The 17,303-nt window shown below is 46.0% G+C and overlaps 1 protein-coding gene and 1 long non-coding RNA gene across 4 annotated transcripts in view; both read right to left on the bottom strand.

Annotated features, from left to right (window-relative positions):
• The window catches only part of LOC143955255 (brevinin-2HS2A-like), a 278,539-nt gene that overhangs the window by 164,976 nt on the left and 96,260 nt on the right, over positions 1–17,303 (bottom strand). The window lies entirely within an intron of this gene.
• On the bottom strand, positions 2,060–7,825 carry LOC143955254 (uncharacterized). The gene is made up of 3 exons (XR_013269794.1): positions 7,566–7,825; positions 4,898–4,990; positions 2,060–3,909 (listed from the first exon to the last, which is right to left on the bottom strand). It is a non-coding gene; the product is annotated as an uncharacterized LOC143955254 (long non-coding RNA).

Here is a 17,303-nt window from a genome sequence, read left to right as displayed (position 1 = left end):
ACTGTATTGATTAGTGGTTATATGTTATGTTGTCACTGTCTACTGTCCATCGGAGTGTTATAGAGAAAGAGAAGAATAGTGCTGTTCACAGAGTATAATGTAGTACATCTGCTAGATAAAGTAGTTTAGAGGCAAAAGGGTATAGGCACACGTAGAGAAGACTGGCCAGTCATTATGGGCATTAAATTAAGTAAGGGAATGAAGGGTAAGAGACCCTCAAAAATGTCCAGCGCAAGAGGAGCGCTATATATGAACCGAAGGTGCGGTTCCGCCTATACTGAGCCCCTAGATTAATGGTTAAAGTGGACAGGGATCCACAATGGGTAACTGGGTTACCACCAAAGTCCACAGGGACAAAGAATCATGCAGAGTATACAGCTAGAGAAACAGCTATTTATGTGAGCAGGATGGATCAAGAGTGACATTAACACTAGACGGAAAGGGACTTATTTGATGTTAAGTTGTGGGCTGAATTTGGGGTCAGGCACTACAACTAGTAAAGTCAAGAAACAGTAATGAGAGTTAAAACAGAATGCTTTTTATGTTGTCAGAGAGGGAAGATGGGATGAGCACTATGGCTGCCCGTCTGATCATAGAAGGTACAGCATGTGAAGTATGGAATTACAATACATTGGATGCAAAGGATATCAGAACAAAATAAAGAAAGCAGAAATTTAAGCAAGGAAGTATTTAAAAAGCGTTAAAATAAAGAGAGAATGAAATGCATGTGTTGTGTACAAATGGGAATAATGTAAGCGATTTTAGAGCGATACTTGTGTATGTTTGTGAATGCTGGAACCTGTAGTTCTATCGCTTGTGTCATGTACGCAGATTTGACCCCCTCCTTTGTGCTCTCCTGAAAGAATGTGGCTGACATGAGAGATTGGTGATAAGCTGCAAGGACACCATACCAATTTCAGTTTTTTAGACAAAACATTTATAACAAAATGTGCCGGGTTAACGAATCTAATGATAAACAATGTGATCACAATTATTTTTGAATCTGTTTTCCAAACATGGTAAATTGAAGGTTACAAATTAACCATGTCTTACACTAATTGAATATCCTGTGATAGTGGAAACAGTGCATTAAAAAAAAAAAAAGAGAGAAATTGAGTAAAATTAAGTAATATGTCCCCCTTTAAGGACATTTATCTGTGCATATATATTAGTGTGTGATATTGAAATTATCATATGAGTATTAATTTCTAATATGAGTTTAACAATTTTATTAATAAATATAGATATATTGAAACTGGTTTAGACAACCTTTGGTTGGAAATGAAATCCAGGTTAATGGGGAAATTGGTAAAAATGGAATTAGTTTAGATTAAGATTAAGATTTTATATTTATTGAGTGGAAAGAGAAAAAATTAAGATGAGGTTGTTAATTTGAATACAGCTGCAATAATGTTTAACAAAGCCAAGATGGATGGGATACATAAGGAAGTTTTTCTACAGAAATTAAATCTTAAAGTCTGATAATAACTTAATGTGCGGTCCATGATGTGAGAGTAATAATAAAATTTAAATATAACAGACCCATCACATCAAGTCCATACATCCTGTTAGGATAGATGCTGCCTGCAGCCAGTTGGTTTATAGTTTTTGATGGCCGAGTGCTTTCTGGTCCGTCATACATATGGTTGGTCCTTTTGTTTTTATGTATTTTTATTTTTGAAATCCAAAGCAGAATGTGTGGATTGTGAAATGATGTGCCCCTTTTCCTTGTAAGTGCAGTGGGTATAAGTAGAAGAATATTTTGGATTTGTGGACATCTCTGCATGACTGCAGGGTATTCTTATCATTTATTATAATATTGCTAGGAAAAAGTTGTCTTTTTGAAACATGAAACAGGAGTTCTTACACAAACAGCATGATAGGAAAAAGCCATTGTTATATTTATGCAAGCTGGACCCAGTAATGAAGGGTTCACTCCGATGTATCAGAGCTGTAGCTTTATGCAAAGTTGCTATTAGACAAAGTTACAGATATTATTTTGGTTGAATATTTCATGACTAGTGTAGTCTGAATGTTCCCCTTATACTATTCCTTATCTATTAGAAACGAGACCACACCATAGGTTGGAGTAAACTGGCCACAACAGCCTTTATTAAACATAACTCAAAATTACTCCAATAACTTGTAAATATGAAAATATATAAATATATAAATATATATAAATATATAAATATAAATATAAATAACTTTATTAACATTAAACCACATTTTAATTAACATTAACTGCCCATTCTGGTGATCTCTGACGGTGACCACACTTAAACCAATACCCAATCACTGCGGTACACCTGACCAACTTCCCAAAGGCCTCCACCTGTGACCGGTCGGAGACAACTTCCGCCAGTGAACATAACCGTATTCCCTCCAACGTTCAGGAATACCCAGAGGGGCCGATCGTTAGATGAGCCCCCCACACCCTCAGATCCCTTCTGAGTACCTGTCTACCGTCAGAAACCACCAGAAAACACACCGCCAACACGAAAAACTTTCAGCTGCCGTGACAACCGATGAACCTGAAAAAGAAGAAAAAGACCAGCAACAAAACACCACAAAACAAACACATAACAATAGGGCGGGAGGGTGGGAAAAACTGCCTCCTCTGTGTCACACTGGGCTCCGAATGATTCCTTAAAGCCACACCTCTCCCTTTTATGTGACCCCTCCCCTACACTGAACTTGTTTCCTGCAAACCTTTTCCTGAACTCCACCCATAAAGCTTAACCCTCTGTGTCCCTCATCCACACTGTCATGTCCAGCACTCCTTATATCATTGCATTCTTAATCCGTGCTTCTCTTGACTAGTGTAGTCTGAATGTTCCCCTTATACTATTCCTTATCTATTAGAAACGAGACCACACCATAGGTTGGAGTAAACTGGCCACAACAGCCTTTATTAAACATAACTCAAAATTACTCCAATAACTTGTAAATATGAAAATATATAAATATATATAAATATATAAATATAAATATAAATAACTTTATTAACATTAAACCACATTTTAATTAACATTAACTGCCCATTCTGGTGATCTCTGACGGTGACCACACTTAAACCAATACCCAATCACTGCGGTACACCTGACCAACTTCCCAAAGGCCTCCACCTGTGACCGGTCGGAGACAACTTCCGCCAGTGAACATAACCGTATTCCCTCCAACGTTCAGGAATACCCAGAGGGGCCGATCGTTAGATGAGCCCCCCACACCCTCAGATCCCTTCTGAGTACCTGTCTACCGTCAGAAACCACCAGAAAACACACCGCCACAGCCCGAAAGGGTGACCCCCTCAACCTTGAGGGCCGCCCCACACCCGAAGAGCTTTCTGTATGCCCTCCTGTAAGCCAAAGGACCAGAGGTCAGTCCCCACATCCGATAGATGAACGCCATCCCGCCTAAGATAAAGCCCTACATTCACCTCCAATTCCCTGTGTCTTACCACAATGCCCCCGTTCTGCACTACAAACCGCCCAACAACCTTATTAACCCTAATCCTAGTTTTCTCGAGGCTGGCTAAAGACCTGGCCCCCCGCCACACCGTTCTGGCCACAATGTCCGACCACACCAAAATGGTGCCCGGGAACAGGACTCGCATGCGCAACACATCAGCCTTGATATCCGCCAAAATGTCCTTCACTTTCCGAACTCCCAGGTCATTGCCCCCCGCATGAACAACCAGCACATCCGGGGGCCTATCCCTCAAAGCGAAGCGCTCCACCTCCCTCATGACACGCTCCCACCTCATGCCCGGGAAACCCAACCACATCACCCTAGCTACCTCCCTGGGGATACCCAATTGCCTGCCTGCTGGTAGAGAATCACCTCTCCTGGCCCCCCAGCAGACGTACGAATGCCCCAGGATCCAAACGAGGCGTTGAGAACCTCCATCTGGAATGAAAACAAGAGAAATAACACAACAACCAAAGGAATGTTACAAGCACAGTCCTCCCCCCCATAAATCCCACAGCAAACAACCCCCAGCCGCACCCTCCTTACCCCAGTAGCAACTGCGGCCGGACATAGGACCGGAACCTCCGGGACTCCCATCTACCAATCCGGCGCACCACCGCCTCCTCCAGCCCACATCGAGCCGCTTCCGTGGCCGCCCCAATCCGAAAAGAGTGGGACGCGTAGTCCCGCTCATCCAAACCCACCGCCCTCAGGCATTGCCGAAAGACCGACACAAATTGAAAACGGGATAGAAAAGAGCCCTCCTCGTGCACCAAAAAGGGGCCCGCCCCCACAGGCCGTACCGCCCGGAAAGCCCGTACCGCCGCCACCGGGCACACTACCGAGCCCGGCAGGGCGAGCAGCGTAATCGCCACTCCCCTGCCCCGTTGATCAGTCTTAGACCTACGCAACCGTATACTCACCCGATCCGCAACCACCTGCACATCCTGATCCAACAGACCCCCAGCCACCCGTTTTGAGCGACACACCAACTCCCCAATCCTAAAAGCCCCATAAAACGCCAACGAAAACGCTGCCGTAAACAGAACGGTCTCGTAAGCAGACGAGCAAACGTCCACCAGCCGAGAACAAATTGCCACCAAATTGTCAAATGACACCGGCCGGCGCGCATCCCTACCCTTCCAATCCCTCCTGTACCCCTTCAACGTTTGCCTCACCCAAAAATCCTTCGTCCCGTCCGGCTCCCCCCACAGTTTGAACAAAAAGGCCAACCCCGCCAGCTTCCGCTCAATAGACGCGGGAGACAGGCCCGTCTCAATGTTCCGGGCAACCCAGTACAATACCACCCAGCGCCGGTCGGAGCCCCGACCAGCCACTCCAACCTCCCGCAGGAACGCCCACCATTCCGCCCACACTCTAGAATAAGCGGACCATGTAGCCTCACTCAACGACCTTTTTAACCAACCTGCGGCGATTCCAAGGGAAGTTCCCACATCCACCCGGGGCATGGCGCCCCCGACTCCTCCGCTCCCGGCGCCAGCTGCCGGAACTTGTCCCACTGAAAACGAGAGAGCGAGTCAGCCAAAGAATTCTCCACCCCAGGTATGTGCACAGCATAAACGTAAACATTGAGCCGCAAACAGCGAAAGACCAGGTGTCGCAGCAGCCGGATGACCGGGGGGGAGGAAGCAGTCATCCGATTGAGGACCTGGACCACCCCCATGTTATCGCAATTGATGCGCAACTTCAAATTACGAAACTCCGCCCCCCACAGCTCCAATGCCACCACTATCGGGAACAATTCTAGCAAAACCAAATTGCCCAACAACCCCGCAACCTCCCATGAGCGTGGCCAAGGTTCCGCACTCCACCGACCCCGGAAAAATGCCCCATAACCCGTTGAGCCAGCCGCGTCAGTAACCAACTCCACATCGAAGTTGCTCACTGGCCCCGACATCCACATAGCCCGCCCATTATACGACTCCAAAAATTCATGCCAAGCCCGCAGGTCCTCCCGGTGTTCCCTTCGCAAACGCACAAAGTGGGTAGGGGCGGTTACCCCGGCAGTGGCCCCCGACAGCCGTCGGCAGAACACACGGCCCATAGGGATGATCCGGCAAGCGAAATTCAGCTTGCCCAACAGGGACTGCAGGGCCCGAAGCTGAACCTTCGGCCGGCCCTGCATGCCTGCCAACTCCGCCTGCAGATCCCGTAATTTATTCTCTGGCAAGCGACACTCCATTGCCATAGAATCAATCACGATTCCCAAAAAACTCAATTCCGTCACCGGGCCTTCCGTCTTATCCCCCGCCAACGGCACCCCAAACCTGCCCGCAATGTGCTGCAACGTGGTAAGGAAAAATCGCACACACATTGGAGGCAGGCGGGCCCACGCACAGAAAGTCATCCAAATAGTGGATGACCGACTCCAGGCCCGAAACATCTCTCACCACCCATTCCAAAAATGAACTAAAAGCTTCAAAATAGGCGCATGAAATGGAACAACCCATGGGCAGGCACAAGTCCACATAAAACTTGCCCCGCCAATGGCATCCCAACAGCCGGAAGCTGTCCGGGTGGACCGGCAGAAGGCGAAACGCCGATTCCACATCCGCCTTGGCCATGAGAGCCCCACGACCATACCGCCTGACCCACCGTACCGCCGCGTCAAAAGACGTGTAGGAAACCGTACACGCCTCCGGGTCAATGAAATCATTGACCGACCCCCCTTTCGGAAAAGACAGGTGATGAATCAAGCGAAACTTCCCCGGCTCCTTCTTAGGAACTACACCCAACGGGGAGACCACCAGGTCCCCCCACGGCTGCACTTCGAAAGGACCACCCATCCGGCCCAGCGCCACCTCTTTACCCAATTTGTCATCCACAACCCCCGGGTGATCTAAAGCCGATCGCAAATTCCTGGCCAACGGCGGCACCCCTCCCAAAGTACAGGGAATCCTAAAACCGTCCCGAAAACCCAGCATTAACCCACGCGCCGCCGCACCATCCGGATACCTATTTAGGAAAGGAAGCATCCTTCCCAGGTTCACCGGCGTCATCCCTTTTGTGACCGGCGGCACTGGCACGCTGACCTTTTTTGAAACAGCGAGACAGGGGGTGGGTGCCGCCGCACCCGGAGCACTCATGCTTGAAGCGGCACGCGCCTCCGAATTTACAAGCCCCTTCATTAAAGGGCCAGCACACCCCCCACTTCTTTCCGGCCGGCAGTCCCGAGGAAGACGCACTCCCGGCCCCCCCCTGAAGAAACGGAGTGGGCGCCCGCGGAGCAGACATAAGCCTCATCCAGAGGCTTATGTCCTTGTGATCCCACCGCAGGTCAGCCCGCACTGCCTTACGCTGACGAAACTGCTCATCATAGCGCAGCCAAGCCAGCCCTCCATACACTCGGTGAGCCTCCCCAATCGCGTCCAGGTAACAAAATAACGCCGAGCAATGCTCGGGGTTCTTTTCCCCTATCACGCTAGCCAATATAGCGAACGCCTGAAGCCAATTTGCAAATGTGCGCGGGATCAGCCGATACCTACGTTTTTCCTCGTCGTCCTTCTTGGAACTGTCCGGCTTAACCCTGTCCAAATTAAATTTCTCGAGGGGGAGCAAGGAGAAAATCTCCACATACTCACCCTTGCCGATCTTGTCCCGCACCTCCTGCTTCAAATGCGCCCCCAATGGGCCTTCGAAACAAACATAGACTTCGCACCGGGCAGCATCCGCGATCCTAACCAGGTCAGACCGCGCCCCCGGGTCCGCGGGCACCGGGGGGACCCCCGAGCCCACAGCCCCCGCATCCGTGCTCCCCGACACCGCAGCAGGCGGTGCATCCCGCGCAGGAATGACCACCGCCCCCCCGGCCCCCCCCACAGTACCCATCCAGGGGGCCACCTGAGGCGACCCGGAGCCCCCAGCAAACTTACCAACCAGGGCCTGCAGCCCCCCCAACAGCTCCTGCAACTGACCTGACGGCCCCCCCGGGGCCACAGGCCCCGCCCCCTGCGCTGAACCTGCCGCAACCCCCCCCAATACGTCCCGGGATCCCGTGGGTACCGCACCCCCCTGCGCCACCCCCATCAGATCCCGCAAGGCATCCGCCAGCAATGTAGACTCCCGCAACTTACCCGGGCCCCCAGGGGCCTCGGCGACCGGTACCGGTCCGGGTGTAGAAAAGGACCCCTCCTCCTCCTGGGACAGCTCGCTCTCCGAACCGACCTCTCCAGCGCGCACCGGGGACGCGGCAATCCCCCTGTGCTCCGCGCGGTCCATCCGGTCCCTGCGATCCGGGACTGCAGGCAATGTCCTCCTCCCCCCGCCGCCCCCGGCATGCCGGCGTCTAAAACCAGCCCTGCCAGGCACCTTGGCAGCCTTCTGCGACCCTCCCTCCCCCCCCTCCGGCATGCGACCCCCCCGGAGCGCCCCCCTCCCCCCCACCGCGCGGATGCTGGCCCCAGACCCAGCCTGCCGCAGATCCCCCGCCACGTGCACCCCCCCCCCCCCTTGGCCTGCCGACCCAGAGCCATCCACACTCCCCCCCACCTCCACCGGGCCCCGTGCGGTCCCGGCGCCACTTCCATGCGGCCGTGAAGCCCCGCCCCCCTCCGTTCGGCGGCGCAACGACCGCCCGGAACGGGGGGAGCCGATAACCTGCCGTTTTGCCGGGGGGACCGATCGGTCCACCCCCGGGCTCCGGGAGTCACGAGGCGGCCGAGGAGTAGGCCCAGGAGAAAAACGCGCCGGAGGCCGAGACCTCCGCGCGCGCAGTGGAACCTCACCTGTCCCGCCGCCGTCCACATCGCCGTCCGTCAGGTCACCCACACGTTCCCGCAGCCAGTCCGCACCGTGCACCTCCGCCGCCCGTCGCAGCCGTGCGAAGAGTCCCTCGAGGTCCGCCATAGCAGAGGAGCAGCGAAAAACTGCCTCCTCTGTGTCACACTGGGCTCCGAATGATTCCTTAAAGCCACACCTCTCCCTTTTATGTGACCCCTCCCCTACACTGAACTTGTTTCCTGCAAACCTTTTCCTGAACTCCACCCATAAAGCTTAACCCTCTGTGTCCCTCATCCACACTGTCATGTCCAGCACTCCTTATATCATTGCATTCTTAATCCGTGCTTCTCTTTTTTAATAGTCCGACATTCTGCACAGCAAATATATAGCTAAGTGTTTGTCTAATGAAAGGTTCAAAATATGAATTTGTTTTGTGTGTTTATGTACAAATCTAACAATGAAAAAATTTGTACATTTGAATCCAGCCACCTTATTGCCTCTATTGGAGGAGGCTGGAGACAAAGAAAAAACACATGTGTTAAATTGATGACATAGGAATCATCTGCTGTGAGCCCAATGCAGGACACACTCCCAGAAGACCCGAGTATTTACTTTTTTGTAGTGTTATTCCTGGTTTTATACCGAGGATGAAGTTTATCACCCAGAAGGATACTCTGTATTCAGAGTCATTGGATCCTTTTTCCCCAGCTCAAGAAGCAGAGCTCCATGTTTTAGAAAAGCCTGTGAGCTATAAAAAGAGTATATATTTATATAGATAGTCAAGATATAGAGAGCTTTTGGTTCCATTTGAAGGGCCAGAAGTTTGTTTTTACTTCGGCAGGTAAACCAATCAAGCATTCCAAGTTAATTTGATCGGCTGTTTTCAGCCTTCCAGGTTCTTGCTGAGGTAGCCATACTAACAGTAAAACTCACATATGGAAGCAGACCAGGTGACTCTAAGGATGCTACATTTACAGCCCCGGACACTTGCTGGGTCTGTGCAACTCACAGATTCCACCCTAGTTCTGGCCCAGTATATCTGGGATTAATAATTCAACTTTAAGGACCCCAGAACGAGAAGCACAAGTGGTCCACAGAGGGCAACTTCTTACAAAACAGGACTTTGGAAAAGGTGATCATTTATGTCTGCCAGACACTCTTTTCCCTCCAGCTTGACACGTGGACCGTGTCATCAATCACAAGCAGTTATGGCTGCCTTAGTAAATGAGCGTGGGATAGAGCCAGGGTTCTCCACAGTTGTTTTTATAACATACCACTTCTTGTTTTACCTGTTACCAAAGGTGTTACCAAAAGCTGAACATCCCTTCCAGAGATAACAAAAAGATATATCCAGATGCCCAAGTCAGGATCTTAGTATATATTTTGTTTGTATGGACATGTTTTCTGGATGTCCAGTGGCAAATGCTACTGCAAAGGCCACAGTAAAAAAAGGTGTTCTCAGAAGTAGTTTTTAAGTGCAGAGTGCAGAATCTACAGAGAGTAACAGAGGAAATAATTTTTATAGGAGAGTCCTTACTAGAAGTTTTGAGGTTTTATTTTTACACCCCCTACTGTCTACAATGTAGCGGACAATGTAGAGTAAGAAACTAGAAAACTTTTGCCTGAATGTTTTATTATATTTTATCAAGCCCATAGGGGGATGTTGGACTCTCTCCCTATGAGATTTGGGTTGGGAGTGTGTTGCTCACTTGCTTATATTTTGTCTCAGCAGCTGAAGTCCTCCATATTGGATCTCACAGAGAGAATGTTGCTGATCTTTTAAGGTTTTTGACAAACTTATTTATGTGTTTTCTCCCCAATTCCAGATCCTAAAAGTTTGGAAGGATCTAAAACTAAAGCCAGTTGACTTGTGGGTTAAGAGACATTTATATATAAGGAAATGTTTGGAGACTCAATACAGCATCTATTTTATGTACAGTTTTGCAAAACTTGAAGGAAAAGTCACCCAAATCCACACCAGACACTGTAATATGACTAAATGAAAGAAATCTCTGTGTTTGCTTTGTTTCCTTCTTGCGATCACAGTCTAGGGCAATTTTTGATTCAATTACTTTAATTGTAAGGGATACATATATTTGAAAAGTAGTTTAGCCATGTTGAAGTCATATTTGTCTTTTGTACCTCTTCCATTTTATGTAGAATTGTCTGTGTTTACATGTGCTGATAAGTCAGCATACCAGCAATTAAGCTAGAAGGCCATTCTGGCCACAGGAGTGTACAGCCAGTATTCTGTAAATATGTCTTATCAATCATTTGTTTTTCACAGTGAAAAGTCGTTTTGTAATGAAAAAAGCTGCTCAGCTATTATTTTCTCCACAATGGAGTTTTTGCCTCTTTGGCCAGGACTACCTCCACCTAAGCGTGTGGAGGTTCCAGGTTAAAGGTGATAGCAGGTATGGTTAGTGATCAAAATATTGATCAAAAGAGAGGAGACTGTAATGGAAATTTGTAGGTTCTGTATATAATTGTATTCTATTTTATATGTATTGCACAATGCCCTCACTGTGCACACGGCACTAATAATGTTTTCAGTACATGTTTTGCATTCTTTCGAGTTCTGATTAGAATAAGCCTGCCTATGTAACGCCCCTTGTTACCATAAACGTACAATTGTAATATTAATGTGATACCTACGTAATCATGTGTATAAAAGCCTTCAAATGCGTCATAATAAAGGAGAACGGTTATTTGGAAAGATGCTGAGCGTATCTTTTGTGTCTGTTCCCTACTGCAGTAGTTATTAATTTGGAACCACTAATCAATATGAGGATAGGAGTTGCCTATCATCAAAATATCCATTTCACCACTAACGTCAGAGGGGGCGGGGTCAGGTGACAGGTGGTCCCTCCCTCCTAATATAAGAAACGTCAGCGCTGGGATGCCCGCAGTGTCTCCGCAGTGGAGACAGAAGATGGATGCATGTATGAACAGCGCTGGACTGAAAATCACCCGTCGCTGGATCAGATCAGCCATCGGTGTACCCCGGACAAATGATCATCAATCGCTTGATAGCAAGAGTGGATTACCACCGCTGGAATCTTTTTTAAATTTTTTTTATTTTTAATAAAGGAATTTTTCAAAAGCGTGTTTGTCTTATTTAACCATTTTTACACTTTCTTTGTGAAATGGTAGGGGTACTTTTGTACCCCCTTACCATTTCAAACAGGGGGGGCTGGGATCTGGGGGTCCCCTTGTTAAAGGGGGCTTCCAGATTCTGATAAGCCCCCCGCCCGCAGACCCCCACAACCACCGGCCAGGATTGTGGGGATGAAGCCCTTCTCCACATCAACATGGGGACAAGGTGCTTTGAGGGGTCACAGACCCCCAAAGCATCCTCCCAATGTTGAGGGCATGTGGCCTGGTACGGTTCAGGAGGGAGGGGGGCCGATCTCTCATCCCCCCCTCTTTTCCTGCGGCCTGTCAGGTTGCATGCTCGGATAAAGGGTCTGGTATGGATTTTTAGGGGTACCCCCACGTCAATTTTTTTTTAATTTGAAGCGGGGTTCCCCTTAATATCCACACCAGACCTGAAGGGCCTGGTAATTGAATTTGGGGGACCCCCACGCTTTTTTTTTTATTTATTATTTTTTTTTTTTTTTTATCAATGACTTTCAATTAGTTTTTTCTGTATTACGGAGCCGTCAATTCATAATAGCTGCGAGTGACTTTAAAGGACTTTTTTTCCTGCATAAATGACACTTTGTGCAGGGACAGTTCTAAGCACCAGAAACATGCGCCTCTTCACAGGCATACTATAGGCACCCCCCCCCCCCCTACGAAATTGAAAGGAATATTACACTTTTATTGTTTCACTTTAATCATTATTAAAATTAAAATATTAAAATCACTGCTCCCGAAAAAACGGCCGTTTTCAAAACTTTTTTTTGCATTGATACATGTCCCCTGGGACAGGACCCAGGTCCCCAAACACTTTTTAGGACAGTAACTTGCATATTAGCCTTTAAAATGAGCACTTTAGATTTTGAACGTTGGAGTCCCATAGACTTTAATAGGGTTCTAAAGTTCACATGAAGTATGCTACATACTAGCTCCGTCGAATCTTCTTTATACATTCGACAGACACCATAAGCCTTCAAAGACAGATTCGACCGTAATTCATGTGGATTTTCAGGCGAATGCAATTTTTGAACGAAAAACAAAATAAATAAAAACTAATTTTCGGGAGTAACTAAATAAATTAATTTTTCGGATGAAAACTAAATTCCGAAACGAAATATTTTACTCTGCACATGTCCATTAGGTACAACATCGCACGACCGCACAATTGTCAGCTAAAGCGACGCAATACAGAATCGCAAAAAATGCTCTGGTCAGGAACGGGGTAAATCCTTCCGGGGCTGAAGTGGTTAATGTTACACCGGTGATGTTTATTATTCTCACCATTTATTTTTGTTGAAGATGTGCCTTTCTTCATGTGATTTCAGCCTGACGCATAACAAGATGCCTTTATTAGTTCAATTATTTGCATAAAGCAGTGTGTTGACATGTAATCAAGGCCTGTAAACATTTTTATAAAATTGAATGCCTACCAATAAACCTTCACACACACACGAAGAAATGAGTCCAGATGACAATACTGAAGGGAAAAACTCTGAAATATGGGGCTTATTTAGCTGAAATGTAGCACTCACCAGTGAGTCCAGTCTATGCCAGATATGCCTTTTGACCACTTGCCGACCGGCTAACGCCGATATATACTTCGGCAGTAGGGCACGTACAGGCATATTAACGTACCTGTACATTGCCCTTTAACCACCTAAGCCCTGGACCAATTTGCAGCCAAAGGACCAGGCCCCTTTTTGCGATTCGGCACTGTGTCGCTTTAACTGACAATTGCGTGGTCGTGCGACGTGGCTCCCAAACAAAATATATATATATATATACACGCATATATCTATGTATTGTTGTTGTTCAGTAGTTTAGTCGTGTCCAACTCTTTGTGACCACACCTTATGGACCATAGGGACGTCTGGCTTTTCTGTTCTCTACTGCCTCCCAGAGCTTGCTTAACTTCATGTTCATTGTTTCGATGATGCTATCCATCCAACTTGTTTTCTGTTGTCCTCTTCCCCTTTTTCCTTCCATGTTCCCCAGCATCAGGGTATTTTCCAATAAGTCCTCCCTTCGCATTAGATGGCCAAAGTATTTGAGTTTCAGCTTCAGGATCTGTCCTTCCAGTGAATATTGGGGGTCGATTTCCTTCAGGATTGACTGGTTTGACTTTCTGTACAAAGGACTTTCAAGAGTCTTCTCCAACACCATAGTTCAAAAGTATATCTATGATCAGATATCTAAGTTGTAAGGGATCAGGGGGCGACAAGCCAGTTCAAGCAGTTCAGTCAACTTAAAAGGCTTCATTTAGCAAAAAGCAACAGTAAATTGACAAGCTTTGTCTTTATAGACAGTTCAAGCAACACAAAAACTCTTAGCCGTATAAGGCAGTTCTTTTAAATAATGCTCAGCATCCCAGCCACAGCATATAACATAGCAAAGTCCCAGTTCAGGAACTCTCAACCAGCAGGATCAAGTCATACATAGGTAACAGGGGTCTTTCGAGCTTCAAGCTCCTCTCAGCTCTGATAGCTCAACAGCCATCTCTCTCCAAACACATTTCTCCTCTTTGACATTTTCAACTCAGCTGGCAATAAGCAGGTCTGAAGGGGAAGTACCTGCCCTCTTCAATTGACCCCTTCTTAACCCTGCCCCAGGCTGACTCTCCACAATGTATAGAGCAGATTAATTTTATATAATTAATTTCTCCCCAAACTATCTTTCTCCCTAACTATCAGGCAACAGCCTGCATTTTACAGAATTCAATCATTATTCCCCTGCAGAAAGGAATAAGTGTCCAACTATAATTTCCCAATTTCCCTTTGGGATTAATAAAGTATTCTGTATTATGCAAATCTTTACTCCATTATGGCCCAAAAACAGAAAAGTACTAAATAAAAAATATAAAAATGTATTTGAATGGTTGTTATCGTGGGGAGAGCGATTAGGTTACTCAAAATAAATATGTCAGTTGGCTTAATAATCTAAGCAAGCAGATCAACAGATGATATACCATTGTTACCCTCCAAGTATCAGGTAACCTTTTAGATAACTGATAATCAGACCCAAAGATGGCTGTCAGTTAATGGGTGGAGTTGAGCTTCCAAAAATTGTGTCTAGCCGTGCTGGGGCTGTGTTCTGGTGCCACTGAGGTGTCAGATGATGTACGTAGATGTTTCTCCCTCGTGTTCAGATATTGCTCAGATGCTGTGACCTCTGATCTATCTACCCAACCTGACATATATTCAGTTTCGAACAATACATTAAAAAAATCCCACCCAGAAAGTGTAATTTTCATTTTCATTGGTGGACAGGATAATCAACAACTATATGTTTATTTAAGCATTACCACCCTCGGCCATTGGGTAGCACTCTGGGACAAGGAGTGTCTACTCTCAATTAAAAACATCTAAAATAATCTGTTATCGGATTGATTAATATCCCACTAAAACAAGTGTGACCACACAATAGTATCTAAAATATATAGTTTTAGGTGATCTGGTAATTGCCAAATGTATGAGCAATACCTTTCTGGTGTAGCAATATTTTAAATGTAACACCTTAATGTAGTTTCATGTATAATGATCAATATTAGTTATACACATAGGGGAAAGAAAATAAATTATATATCTCTCTCTCTCTCTCTCTCTCTCTCTATATATATATATATATATATATATATATATATATATATATATATATATATATATATATATATAGTGTTTTTATCAAAATTGTCTGTCTTTTTTTGTTTATATCTCAAAAAATAAAAACCGAAGAGGTGATCAAATATCACCGAAAGAAAGCTCTATTTGTGGGAAAAAAACACAAATTTAGTTTGGGTACAATTTTGCACAACCGCGCAATTGTCAGTTAAAGCGACACAGTGCCGTATAGCAAAAAATGGCCTGGTCAGGAAGGGGGCAAATTCTTCCGGGGGTTCAAGTGGTTAATGTTAGCTGTAAGCAACAAACACATACAGGTAAGATAAAAACACTTAACTTTAACAGAGCAAATTTTCCAAGGATGAGGGCTGCTCTATAGGAATTAGACTGGGAAGGAATATTGGCATCAATGGACGCTTTTTCAAAGGGACTTTATGTAAACTCACTGCAAAGTATATTCCCATGGGAAATAGGTTTAGGAGGTTAGAAATTAAACCTATGTGGCTCATGGCCAAAGTTAAAATGACTATAAATAATGAAAAAAGAGCTTTTAAAAATATAAAAACGAAGGAACACTATCATCATTTAAGTGTTGCAAAATATATAACAGAATATGTAAAAGGGAAATCAAGAACGCAAAAATTCAAAACGAACGACGGATTGCAAAAGATAGTAGGACAAACCCTATACAATTCTTCAAATATATTAATAGTAAAAAGGTCAGGCCTGAGCATGTAGGCTCTTTACAAAATAATCTAGAGTGAGTGACTGAGGACAAAAAGAAGGTCAATTTATTAAATGCATTCTTCAACTCTGTGTACACAAAGGAACATGAGGGAGCTCATGTCCATAATGGGGGTGGTATTGACACAGCTCCAAACGATCCACAGTGGCTCAAAAGTGATATGGTCCAGAAATATTTAGATAGAATAAAGGTGGATAAAGCACCTGGGACCAGCTGGTGTCCACCCACGGATTCTAAAAGAATTGAGCTCTGTTATTTCAAAGTAATGTTTTCTAATATTTAGGGACTCATTAATGACAGGAATGGTACCACTGGAATGGCGCTGGGCCAATGTAGTGCCCATATTTAAAAGGGGATCAAAGTCTTTACCAAGTAACTATAGACCTGTTAGTGTAACTTCTATAGTCGGGAAGATACTGGAGAGTTTAATAAAAGACCACATAGATGAGTTCTTCTGGAAAAAAATATTTTAAGCAACAGACAGCATGGATTCATGAAAGTTGTCAAACAAATCTAATTTCTTTTTATGAGGAGGTAAGTAAAACCTTGGACAGAGGGGTGGCTGTGGACGTGGTATACTTGGATTTTGCAAAAGCATTGGATACAGTTCCCCACACACGGCTCATGTGTGAGGTAAAGTCTACAGGCTTGGAAATATCAGTTTGTAAATGGATAGAAAACTGGCTAAAAGGGTAGTGGTTAATGACTCTTACTCTGAATGGTCTGAGGTTATCAGTGGTGTACCCCAAGGTTCAGTGCTGGGACCCTTACTTTTTAATATCTTTATAAATGATAGAGGGAGCCAGTCGGCTGCTGGTTTTCCAGCATGCTCATCTGACAAAACTGCCAAATGGCTGGCTTCTGTTGGACTGGTTGTCGACGGCATTTGGCCCAGGTTTAGAATAACCCGAACTGTGATATGTGGAATGCTGAGCTGCCCAGCATGTACCAAGAGCCCAGACAGATGATGCTACAGGAAAGACCATGTGTCTGCTGAGCTGTATGCAGGGATCAGGCTGCTTCTGTGCTAAGAGCTGCTGGCTGCAGCAACCAGAGGAAAGAGCCATATACTTATGTGAGTAGTGCTGCTGTCCCAAAGACCATGATGCTGTTGTTGTTCCAAAGGGATGAGCCCATGGATCGAGTCGATCCTAAGTTCAACTCAAACATTGCGTGTTCATTTATTCCAAAGCAACATATGTGGCGTCTGCGGCAAATTTGAGTACCACAGAACGCCCCATAATGCACTGCAAGATCGCAGTGTATTGCTGTATACTGATTGGCCAAAGCATGCACCTGACCTGCATGCTTTGGCCAAACACGGTGTGCTCTACTGAGAGACCCATAATTGGCCAAAGGCAGGGTTCCTTTGGGTTCCTTTGGTCAATCATGGCTCAGGGGGCTAAGTCCACACCCCACACTATATAAGGCTGCTGCTTACATGGCGGCCATAACGTCATAGCTCCCAACTGTCCCTGATTTGGAGGGACTGTCCCTGATTTGGAGCAATGTCCCTCTGTACCTCATTCCCCCTCATTTGTCCCTCATTTTGGTCTGATCCATATAGATGTATATAAAATGCACTTTTT

The sequence above is a fragment of the Lithobates pipiens genome, unplaced genomic scaffold, assembly GCF_037356315.1.
Source record: "Lithobates pipiens isolate NorthernLeopardFrog02 unplaced genomic scaffold, aLitPip1_a1.2 Scaffold_35, whole genome shotgun sequence".
Taxonomy (NCBI): Eukaryota; Metazoa; Chordata; class Amphibia; order Anura; family Ranidae; genus Lithobates; species Lithobates pipiens.
The sequence above is the reverse complement of the archived record's forward strand: the minus strand, read 5'-3'. Positions and strand labels throughout refer to the sequence as shown.